Source organism: Tiliqua scincoides, chromosome 2 (genome assembly GCF_035046505.1).
Source record: "Tiliqua scincoides isolate rTilSci1 chromosome 2, rTilSci1.hap2, whole genome shotgun sequence".
NCBI lineage: Eukaryota > Metazoa > Chordata > Lepidosauria > Squamata > Scincidae > Tiliqua > Tiliqua scincoides.
In genome coordinates, this window is record NC_089822.1 from 39,573,849 (window position 1) to 39,587,019 (window position 13,171).

Sequence of the window (13,171 nt, forward strand, 5' to 3'; positions counted from 1 at the left end):
ACTTCAGCTATGAGCTATGTTCCCCTGGATACAGTCAGGAAGACTTTAGTAGCATGGGACGTTGTAATAGTGCACTTGGTAAGAAAGGAGTGAAGCAAACTCATGACTCTGACATAGTTTGACACCAAAATTTCAACAAGCTGAAATCTGAAGTACATTTCAGAATCCCTCCAAAGGAGAAATGTCTGAGAATCCCTAGGGAAACCAAATGAGTTTCTACAAGATAAGTAAAATTTCTCAAGGTGTTCTGCACATCTATCATTTGACATCTTAAGAGCAATTCCCACTCAAATGGCTGTCCTTCACTGAGAAGTGGGGATCTGAATTCTGATGTAAAGCAAACTTTGGGAAGTGGTTGCATGTTCTGGGTTGTTAGAACATAAAGTCCATCATGAGACTGTGGCCCCGATCAAGAGTAAGTTCATATTATTTAAATTAATGGGACAAGTGAGTCATGACTAACAGCCCAGTCTGATACATTCATCCCTCAAATGGCACCACAATGGTGACAGCTGCATCCTGTAGTGGGGGGGAGTTAGAGAGGTCTCAATTGTTCTCTTACCTGGGGACAAGTCTCCGTGGTGTGGAGCTCTACCTGGACCTGTGCTAGCTAAACAGCTGGTGCAAGTCTGCATGAACCTTCGCCTCAAGACCAGGTTTGGGAAGGAGGGTAGGATATCAGTAGCACTAGTGATCTGCCCACCCACTCACCTGCCCTGATTTTTCCCCTACCCATTCCACCCCCTCCCCACTCCTCCCTTCTCTCTCGCTGACTTACCTGCTCCAGTGAAAGCAGGAGTAGAATTGGAGCAGGCAGTAAGGTACAGGCCTTCTGGCTGGTGCTGCCAGCACTGCTCTAACTAGCATGCTGTCAAGAGTGCCTTTCACAACTGCCACTGACTGCTTTATGGCAGTCAATGCCAGTGCAGGAGGTGCACCACCAATGGGCAGCGAACATAAGATTGCAGCCCAGATGAAATCTGTCTGATTTCAATGAGACCTAAACATCGCTATCTTTTCTTTTGTTTGGGGCCCGTGTGAAGTAAGCATGAAAAAGGCCAAAAAATTTTCAGATGTCCTCTGTGTGCTGCTGGAGTACCTTTTACAACTGCTGTAAGGCAGTTAACGCTGGTGGAATGCTCATTCCGCCAGTGTTAGAGGCTGTAATCCTTCAAAGTGTTTCTAGCATATATGTTCAGGATGAGAGAATCAGGCCTCCTCCCCCCCCCCTTTTGTTGAAGCATATGAAGTTAAATATCCAAAATCAGAATTTACCTTTGGGCAGCCTTATGTAATATACCTCTAATGGTCAATCAGCAAGTTACTTCAGATTTAGAGTAATGCCACTTGAATATGGAGCTGCCCTGGAATAGATTCCTTTGATGGCTTGTCCCCTATGCATGCATTTTTCTTTATACATGACGGTTGCACATGTATGATGACTGACAAAATAATCTGAGAACTGACTGCATTGAAATGCATTGTGTTTGAGCTGATATGAGCTTTATCATGGTGACAGATCTGTGCTGACCGCATGCAAGTCATTAGTTGATGTAGCAGGAATCAAATTAGAAGCAGCCATTTGTGAATCAGCTCTGATAGACTAAAATAAGCTCCCATGTTTCTGGAAGTATAAAAAAATAGATACAGAAATAATACTGATTTTTGTGCTTCTAGATAGAGAATGTAGACATCTGATGGAGATGAAGTGTATGAAGCTGCCTTGTATATCAAGCAGACCACTGGCCTGCCTAGCCCTGCTGATACATTCTTTCACTTGTGCTGCTTAGAATCACTTGTGCTGGTTGGGGTAGCTAAGGGGGGCTGGGGGGCTCAGTTATCCTTGGTGCCACACCTGGGGGTGCCTTTCTGAGGCCTTCTGAGGCTGGGGGAGCCAGTGTGTGGCCACCCTGAGCCTCGGTAGGCCTCAGAAGGTCTGAGGGAGGCTTGAAAAAGGCACTTCCAGTTTTCACAAAACCTGAAGGCTTTCTTGGGGTGGGTTGTTAAAAAATTTATGCCTCTGGGTGCCAAATGGTGTAGCCATGCCACTGCTTGGAATTGCAAAATATGTGTTCTTACCACTGAACTATGGCCCTTCTCCTAAAAATATAGGCCCCAGTTGACCTCCTCCCCAGAAAGATGTGAATTCAGGACGCTATCAGCATAACTGGAAAGAACACACATTAAACACATTAAAGTACTCTGCCACATCAACAGGGTGCAATTTCTTACTGTGTATTGTTTTGTTTTTTTACTATTTTACATTATGATGCAGCTGTGATCTGGAGGTAGAACTGCTGCCATGCCTGAAGAAGCTAAGAGGGGTCAGCCTTGGTCTTGCTTTGGATGGCAGACTAGAATGCCACTGATGGAGTCAAAGGAGCCAATGGGGCTCTACAAAGGAATGTGGAAAAGTGTGAAGGTGTCAGTGGACAAGAAATGGGCAACATCTTGAGAACCCATCTGAGGCTTGATTTGTGGCTGCGTGTGGAAGCTTGGAAGGCAAGTGCTGCCAGTCAGGACAACTCCTGCACTATGAAGGGAAACATCTGGAGAAAAGGAGAGGGTCCTATGAGTTTCTCTCATAGAATAACACTTATAAAAACTCCATTTGAAAAAAATGGGGTTTATGATCAACCTGCCTATGTAAACCATCTTGAAGCTATGAGAAAGCAGTATAGAAGTACTGTAATAAAGAAATAAATTGATGTATTTTTAATTACTCATAAGTAAAGGCAGTCTAAAATGTTTTTTTAATGGATGTTGGTGTTATCCTAAGAAAAAAAAGGACTGAAAGCAGTGTTATGCAGTTGCGAACCTGCCATTAAGTCTGATGGGGCAAATGCCCCAGGCGTGAGCCTCTTAGACCCTGCGGAAGCCTCTCTGAGACTCCCAATGGGGTTGGAAACTGTGCTTCCAAGTTTTCCGGAAGCACAGTTTATAGCTTCGGGGAACCTCAGATTGGCTTCCTGAATGCAGCCCTGGGTTTTGCAAGGTTCTGTGAGCTTCAGATGAGTGTGTGTGTGTGGGGGGGGGGTGGATTTTTGTGCAGGGGGTAGTGACAGCCCACGGGGGACACCATCACAGACCTTTGCCCCAGGGTGCCGGGTTAGGGAGGTCCACCGCTGTTGTTATGTGTCTTTGTTCCAAATTAATATTTTAATCAATTTTAAAGCATTTTTATCAAGTGTAATCACTGTCATACAGGTGGTATATTATGCCTGTGGTTGTCAGCGGACTTAGCCACAGGAATAAAATAGGCATGAAACACACACACACACACCCAAAAGAGCAAGTACAAAGTCAACAACTTGAATTAAACTTACAGGAGCTATTTAAGATATGCATGCTACTTGTATGTACAACTACAATGAACATAAGGCTGCCAAACAAAACAAATTAAAACATTGCCACATTATAACATTGAGAAGATAGTTGCTATGGAAACAAACTGGTTTTAATGTGCAGGAAAAAACACACCAACAAAGCAAGGAACCATTACACAATTTGTGAGAAAGCACAATTGTGTAGCTTAGGGCACAATCCTTTCCTGCGCTGGAACAGGCAAGCCAAGAGGCTTGCGCTGTATCCAATGCAGAATAGGGACTATAAACAGCTCAGCCAGAGGCAAGGGGAAACATTTCCCCTTACCTCCGGATAAGGGCCGCTGGCCCCTATGGGTCTCCTCGGACTTGCGCCACCTCTTCACATGGCACAAGTCAGAGGAGGGCGGAGCAGCTTGAAGCTGCTCCATTCTCCCCGGGAACGGGGGTTGGGATCCGGCATAACTGTTGGATCCTAGCTCCGCCTCCCGCTCCCCGCCCACCTGCTCCTGGGGCTGCCCACTACCCACTCTCCCCCGCTCAAGAACGCCTCCCTCCTGCCTCCTCCCCGTCCCCTCCACCTATCTCTGCTCCTTGTGTCGGAGGAGGAAAGCTGAGGAAGCTGGTGTGGAGGCTTGTGTCAGCCTCTGCAGGCTGGCGCTTCTATGAGTGCTGGCCTGGCTTTCTACTGTGGAGGCGCAAACGTGCCTTACGGCATGTTTGCCACCCTCTGCGCCAGCCCAAGTCAAGGGCTGGATTGCGTCCTTAGTTTCGCTTTCGATAGTGTTCAGTACGTTTATCAGCTTGGAGGGAGAGACTTCCTTCTCAAGCGTTTCTGGGTCCTGCGTTCATCGAATCAGGACAATTCTAGTGGCATTGCATTCTTCTTGGACTGCCCTTTCCAGTGGACCAGTGCACAGCTGCCTACTCACAAGCAAATGCGCACTGTGGCTCAGTTTCACTTTCCATAGGGCTCCATGCATTTTCTTTGGCAGCTTCTGAACATGCTCAGAAGACTCTACAGTCAGTTAAAGCAACAGTGCACTGAGCTAAGGCATTGGGGCTTAGGAACACAGTCAAAAGCACTTGGATTCACAGATGCTCTGCGACCGCTTTAATAGGTACATTGTCGGTGTAATTTCGTTAATTGAGCAGGTTATTGATTTTTATCATTTTATAAGCCCAATTTTGCAGTATAGCGGTATTATTTTGTTTTTACCATTTTAGACTGCTCCTACTCATTAGTTGCCTACAGGCAAGAAAGGTGGGATTTAATTGCTTTATTTCTAACATAAGGAATAATAACAAGAACTTCAAAAAACAGAAGCACAGCCATTTGAGCACTTTCAAACTCAAAGACAGAATGCCTCTGAATACAAGTTGCAAGGGAGCAATGAAAGCAGAGGAGTAGGTCTTTCTCTCCTGCTGGTGGGCTTCCAAAAGGCCACAGTGGACCACTGTGGGAAGCAGGATGCTGGAAGGAAAAATAGCACTTGATGGTTAACATAGCACATACCCATAAAATGTCTTAGAAGCACTTCACATATTATGAGAAGGGAGGAGGAGAGCATAAGAACATAAGAAAAGCTGGATGAGACCAAAGGCCCATCTGCTTTTCTTATGTTCTTATGCTCTTTTCCCCCCATCACATAATATGTGAAGTGCTTCTAGGGAATTTTATGAGTATGTGCTATGTGAACTATCAAGCGCTACTTTTCTTTCCAAGGTTCACTAAAGGTCCAGCATGTTTAACAGTCTATTGTTATTTCAATTAAATCCCACTAAATATCCATGGAGGCCCACATTTTGACCTTTTATGTATTATCAAGTAGTACTTGGCTTTTGCAAATAGAGAATTACTTCTTCAGGGAAAACATAATTAGGAAGTCATGCTGTATTGGGGATTTTCAGCTGTCTTTTAAACGCGTTTCCAGTACAATAACACCATCAATGAATTTGTTTGAATTTTACATTTCACATCCAGAATGATTAAAAGAAATAAATTTCTCAGTACCTCAAAACAGCATTTATGTGTCATGAAAGCAAGCATCAATCCTATCTGGAGATGGCTTTTCTATAAGCATTATAAAATATCCCACACATTCCCTGCCTCCCTTTATTTTAGGATCCAATTTAATGAAACAACCCCCTCCCCCCCCCAATGCTAACTTCCTTATTCCAAGATCATCACGGGAATAAAACCCTTCGTATTCTTGACAATATTGCCTCATTTACTGTTTCTGTAACCACTTCATCCAAAGGCAAAGACAGTCAAAACAGGAAACAGAATAGGAAGTTTATGACGTATAAAATGAATTCTTCAAAAGGATTTTGTTTTAAAATGCCAAGGGTGAGAAGTCAACGATATACAGCACATATTACTATTTATTACCTTGCATTTGGCTGAAATTCATCTCCTTTGACAAGCTAGGATAAATTGTGTTACATATTTTATAAAACGCGAGAGCTAGTCTTTTTTCCCCCCCTCAAACAAGACTTAGGAAACTTGCTTATACCAGCTGGTTTATCCTGGCTGCTTTACATTCCCATAAGACTAGTACCTTCATGTAGTTTTCTGGCAGCTGTATCAGGGAAGAAAAGGTATTTATCCAAACCATATGCAGTAGGTTGGTTGTGTGGCCAGTTTTTGGAGAGCAGAGTGATGACTAAATAAAAATACAGAAATGCAAGGTTCACTTTTGAGCAATTTTATTCAATGAAAGCTTCCTTTTTTTCCACTTAAATATATTCAGTGCTTCTCTGAGTGCGTGTGTGGCTTTATTGTGAATACATTTTTTTTTTACTCTTGAAAGCTCATTATTTTACAGTGAGGTTACTGAACCTAGACCATTGAGTGCAGATTATCCAGCATAGCATTAATCAAAATATACATAGCAAATGGGATTCAAAACAGTGCCAAAAAGGCATCTGCTTTTAGCAAAGAACAAAAATTCATTTAGCTCTTTTATTAAAAGGTATTATGGACAATTTATTTTTAAACCATCTCTCTAACACCATTAACTAGCATATAATTTAATGTACTCCCAAACAACTTGACTTTTACATTTTCTTCAAAACATTAATTTGCTTTTGCAAATTGATGTAAAAGATGCCTTTGACCCCTAGGAAAGATTCAAACCATTAGCAATAAATTAAATTATCTTTCAGCAGTATATTGCCATTATGTTTTTTTTTTAGTTCAGATATAGCATGTTTACTGTTATCACTGGTGACATAATATTGCCTAATGGAGAAATAAAACTTTTTTACCAGCTGAATTTCTGCTGGAACAATGTCAAAGTCTAAAATGATTTATTTGGGCCAAGTGCCAGTTAGTGTCACTGACTTACAACTCGATTCTGAGCCTGGTCAGCACTGCTTACTCCTGCACTGTCCTATCATGAGCTATCGTGTAGTTCTGTAAGGCACTTCACTGCCGGCGATGAGCCTGCAGCTTGGGCAGAGTAGCCCAGCACTTATGGCACTGCCCAGACACCCAGGAAGAGTGCAGAGCAGTAAATTTCCCTGCAGGGTGGCAGGAAGACTTTTCAGGATGTCGGGAAGATAAGGGAAAGGCAGGGAGGGGCGGAATGGGGAGGAGGGAGGGCAAAATGAGGGGAGGATCAGGCCTGGGAGAGGGGTGGGGATGGTGGCAGAGACTACTGCCGCATCCTATAATCCCTCCTGAGCTAAGGAGTCTTGATATGCAGCTCCTCAGTTCTGCATCCACTAAGTAGCGGGTGCAGATCCAAGTAGACCCATCGGGGCTGCCAGGGCTCAACGCAGGGTAAGGGAACCGCTGTTCCCTTGAAAGGAGACCTTGAGCAGCTTCTCTGCCCCCACAGGATACAGTGGTGGCCATTTTGGCATTGCTGTATTCCTGGGCACCGGGGAAGCCTAGGATTGGACCCTTATACTTCAAACCACGGGCCACAGATTCTTGAATAATGTTGAAAGAATCCCACTGACTTCAACTGCATTACTAAATTATTTGTGGAATGCACGCAACTTTGATATGTTGTCATTTCTATCGCATTAAAACTATGCAGAGAGTTTTATAATCATATTGTATGATTCCAATTCATTTTTTGTAACCATCTTGTGAGTTACATCAATAATATGCCCATTTTACAGGCAGTGAACTGACAATGAACTCAGAATTTCTGACTGAGAAGGGAGTTGAAACCAGGTCCAATTATCCAAACCAAAACATTCAGTTGATCACCCTGGCTCTTCAGTTGAGTCTGAAAGATTTTGACAAAACAAATGAATCTTCTTTGCTTGCTTCTGCACTGCGGTCGTTGGTTCCTGAGCTTTCTGTGCCAGGCTCCATGTAGGGGTTCAGACAGTATTGTTTTCTGCTTGCAAGATATATCCTGATGACAACATTCAGTCCATCCAGCAAGGCTGTTTTCAGAATCCTGTTCTGCCATCTTTGTGCTGTATTGGCTACTAACCTTACACTCATGCAGGCTTGAGATACAAAGGCAGAAATTCCCTCTGTTGTTGCCCCTGTTGCTTATGCCTTCTCCTTTCTTTCCCACGTTAAGTTCCCTGAGACATTTCTGAATCATGTTTTTTTACAGAAACAAAAAAAGAATGACATTGAAAGTACCCAAAAGACAATTTACTGCTCAATGCATTTCATATATTATTATTCTTTCTCAGGGCAACTTTGAACCAGTTTGTTAAAAAAAAAAAAAAATTAGAACTGTCTTCTGCACCTTCTCAAAAATGACACCATTTTGAGGTTTTTCCCTCTAATTTTTTTTCCTGTTTTGCATGTTCTTTGATAAAACTGAATCAGAGTCCCCTGAGGAAGTGTTACAGTAGTCTAAATGCATTGGGCAATAAATTTGCTTCTCTGCACCTTTTTTTGAGGTCTCATCCCTTTTGTGCCTGCATTTGGTGCTTTTCCTCATTTTTACTCTTCCCTTACTTGTGCTTTTACGTGCCCATGAGCATAGCCCAGAGGGACAGATATACTGCTTTGGGAAATCTGCTCCAAGGCATGTCAAATTGACTGGTGTACCTGCTTTTGAGGTGAGGGTGTGCTCCTACTCCCATAGCATGTCACAATGTCACCTTTCTTTAGCCATATAAACTGGTTTGGTTAAGCTCACTTTGTGTCACTCGAACAACTCGGGAAACTTTATTCTTGCTGCTCATGATTTGAGAGGTGCTCTAAACTAACAAATGTTTCTATTTGTTTGGGATGCCTGGGTAATTTGATCTCGTCCCTGTGCAGGAGATTTGATGGGCTGCCCAATCCTAACCAGTGTTGGTGCAGCACTGGGAAGGAGCAGGCTGGAGGTCTCCTTGGGGTGAGAGGCCCCAGCCTGTGCAATGAGGTTACTTTGATCTCCACCTGCCAAATGGCCATTACATGTCCAGGAAGCCCCATGTCAGGTGTTCATGCCTGAGAGAGGGAAGAGTATTTGATGTGTGCCTGTGCCCAATCTGCCCCATCTCTGCTCTCCCCATGCCCCTTTAACCTCCTTCCTGCTCTCCCCCAGCCTGTGCACTGTCTGGTAGGTGCTTACTTGCTCCATTGGGTGTGCCAGCTGGATCTTGCCCCAGTGGGCAGGCTCAGGCCTTGCTACCAGTGCTGCTTACTCTCCAGGTGTTGCAACATGCTTTACAGAATGTTTATGATACCCTACGATGGCACAGCAGTTGCTGCACCAGCGTAAACAAAGAATAATCTTTTACAATCCAATTCCTGCTCCATAATTCTAGGAGAGCCACCATATCCTAGGTCCTCCATAGTGAATAAGGAGAAAAACAGCTCTTGTTGAAGTCAGCCAGCAAAGTAATTAATAGACTTTCAACTGATTAATTTAGGCTGATTAATAGCTTTTCTAAGTGTTTGATTAACCAATGAAGATGAACTTTGTAGTATCAACCATAAAAGTGTCATCTTGATATTTAATGTAGATAGGCTTTGTTGTCTAAATAAAATAGATCAAGGATGAATAACTGGAAAACAGCTAAAATATATTTTCTGAATCATGAGATATGCAGTTTGTGTTGAACCTCTTCCCTGAAATGCTCAATTTGGGCCAACTTTTAAGCTGTATTCAATACCAGCCATAATTGTTTGGCAAAATTCTAAGCTTTGGAGAACTAGACCTCATGTCATTATGGAAACTAGTTGGTAACTTTAGCTATGGAAATGTCTCTCACTGTATGAATAGAGCAACTGTATAGAGGGCACATGTCTAATGATGCCTAAATGTTTCCATGCTTAAGGATATTTTGCTTTAGCTTTTAAATTTCACAGTGTCTTGCTTTTCAAATGATCAGGTTGCATGCCTGATTTCACCCCCATAACATATGATAGAACGTTTTTCTTTTTTTAAAAAAGTCATATATAGGTGATATTTATGTGTATAAATATGTTTAGGAGGTAATATCTATGAAAATAACTCAGAAGATGACAGTGCTCAATGTCAATCGTAGCTATAGTGGGACAAATGAAGAATGCTGTTTTCGTCTCCCAAATTTTCTACCTACTCAAGGACTAATGGCTCAATCCTATCCTTCCCCTCTTGCCAGTGCAGCTGTACCAAAAAGGCACAAGTTGTATCAAGCATGGGGGGGGGGGAGAGGGGGAAGAGTGGATTGTGAGGTTTTGGGAATGGAAATTTAAATCCCCTTTCCCCTCTGTAAGTCTCCTGCCCCACAATGGGTCTCCTCAGACCTGCACTACCTATTTCTCTGCCTGGAAAAGTTACCTTTGTAGAGCTAGGGGGAAAACAGTGGTGTTGAATGAGTCTGCAAACTAGAGGGACTCTATAAATTTCATCTTTAACCATTATAAACTTCAGCAAATGCTCAGGAATATATTTTTTTTTACTAATGTTGGATTTGTAATTTCCTTTGCTTCTTGGTCCAATTAATTGGACCAGGAGGCATAGGAAATGCAATCTCCATGAATCCTTGCAGAAAATTAAGCTCCTAGATATTCTCAGGAGTGTCCAGGTTTCAAGGATGAGGCCTGGAAAAATGAAGGGCGAACAATACCTTTGGTACTGTTTCCCCATAAAAACTGATCACATGAAGACACCCTAATCAATAGTAATTATTTAATACTAGTGCTGTTGATTTTGTTGACTTTACTAGACTTTAAACATTAGACATTATAGGAAAACAATGGACTCTGCAAACTTATTCTGTACCATGTCATTGTGTTTAGTTAGCCATAGTCATCATTCTGTCTTTTTATTTTCTTTTTAAAAGATGAAATTTCATATGGAAACCATTTTTCATATTTGTTCCTCCAGGGACAACCAAAGCAACAATATCTGCTCTATCATTGTTTAATTTGTGGTATCACTTTTTAAAAGTATGTTTCGATATGGATGTTTCAGTGTGTGCGAGACCTACTTGAATAATGGAACACTTTCATGATGGCTTTGTAATGAATGATTGGGTGGATTTTTTTCATTAATCAACTTGCTTTACACTGCTGCATAAATCATTTAAAATGTATAGTGAATTCTGAAACTATTTAAATAAGATGGGTGCATTTATTTGTACTTTTTTTAAACCTACTTTACTTTTATTTCTGGGTTTCAGAAATTCTGTTTTTGGTAACAAATACATCCAGATGAAAACACCAGGCAAATAAAAGGGAGTAGTTTGGCAGTTCAGAACAAGAGTTTGTGCACATACGTTAATGCGGTAACAATCTACTTACTATTTTACTGTATACTGGAACTGTATTATTTGATTTTTCTCTGTAAACTGCTTTGTGAACTTGTGTTGAAAAGCGGTATAATAATAATAATAATAATAATAATAATAATAATAATAATAATAATAATAATAATAATAATAATAATAATAATAACTGGCCTGAAATCCTCCCCCCTATTTTCAGCACCACAATGGCAGGAGAAGGAAAGGAACTATGGGCCCAATCCTAAAATCAGTGCCACCACCATGTGCAGTGGTGCCAAAGCAGCTACTGCTGCATCCTGTGGCACCACAGCAGCCGATGGAGGTCTCCTCGGGAAAAGGCCCAAGCTCCACAATGGGGCTTCTTAAGTCTGTGCCAGCTATTTTGCCAGCACAGACTTCAGAGACTCCATGTCAGGCCAGAAGGATTTCTGGATCCAGTGGAGCAGAGTGCCACCAGTCCTGCCCCACTCCTGTCCCACTTTGGGGCTTTAAAGGTAATAACCAGTACCTTGAACTAAGATGAGTTTGTAAACATGTTTTGAGTCTGTACAATTTGAGACTGCAGCTGGGGACTCAGGGCCACTTTTGACGCTGAGCTCCAGCACTAGCACTGTGTGTCGTAAATGTGCAGTAAGGAATGTCACAACCTGTGAGGAGTCAGTGCCAGAGCCGGCCAGTGCCAGCCAAATGCTGCCCAGAGCTAGGTACAAACTCCAGGCTGTGGTGAGAGCCTCAAGGGAGGGTGGAGGCGTTCTGGGGCAGGGGAGGGCAGGGTGGAAGGAGGAACCAAGGTGGAAGGGGTGTTAGACTCCACCGGATCCTGAAATCTGTCTGACCTGGCAGGAGTCTCTCAAGTCTGTGCCTGCAAAATAGCTAGCACAGACTTGAGAAGCCTTATTGCAGGGATTGGGGCTTCCGCCAAGGAGAACTCTGGCAGCCTTGGTAGTGCTGCTGGATGCAACAGTAGCCATTTTGGCACCACTGCAACCTTTTCAGTAGATGCCTGATGTTTAGCAATGAGGTCATCGCATCATTGCTGAACTTCCAGGTTACCAAGCTTCTAGAAGCAGCTGTGTGGAGCTCACAAAGCCTCCTGCTCAATTTGCTTTGCACTAGTCCCTGTCCCACTGTGCAGGTGGCTCTGCCATTCCCCGTCTGGCACACGACAAATTGGGTGGTGGGAGACCTTGCCTCCCAAGCCAAGCTCTGCATGGGCCGGGTGACATTGGCTGGCAGGCTGAATTTGGCCTATGGGCTGTAGGTTGCCAAGCCTAGTCTTATAATTTGGACATACAATTTGGACAACAATGCAGTCATTGTCTCTGCATTATCATGTTTTGTTAGTTCAGTGTACTGTGAAATCTTATTTGCAGGATATGTGCACTTGGGACTGTCTGTTTTTGTTTCGCGTGACATTAATCTTCACAGTTGTCACAGAATGTCATCTTTTTTAATGCTTTAGCTTTGTAAAGCTATTGCATAAATGGACTTGGCCCTTAGGCAGTTGGTTGATCAGTGGAACCATAAGCTTGGATCAGTGTCCAGCTTTTCACCTTTGCGAACGCATCAGCTTCAGAATTTCACAAACGTACAGATACTGAAGTAAAGGTCTCCCCACAAGGGCAAAAAGGAAATTTACTACAAATGGAAATGGGCTACTAATTCTTTGTTCACCCTCATAAAACCTCTGCCATACAGCAAGGAACAGAAATTAAAGAAACATTTGGAAGGTCAGTCGCAGAATATTAGATAAATAATGAAATCGAAGGATATAGAAAGGTGAACTCAAGTATCTAGGAGTGAAAAAAGGGTCTCTGTTGTTTTGGCATGACTATCTAATGGCAAACAAAGAATATTTGGTCTTAATGAGGCAAAACAGCAACATGAACGTCTTTTCGTTCGCAAATCTCAACTCAGCCAGGAAGCGCACTGGGCGACCTTGGGTCTTCTCTCAGCCTAATCTAACTTACAGAGTTGTGAGGATAAAATAAGGGGCAGAACTACATATGCTCATCAGGGTGCCTTGTGGGAAGGGTAGAGGAAAACCATGATAATAAAAACAAACAGAGAAAAGGTGTAATAGGCAAAGAAATATTTTCAATATACACGCATGCTACAAATGTTCAAAAAGTAATGTTGGGGGTCATTCCTATGAAAAAACC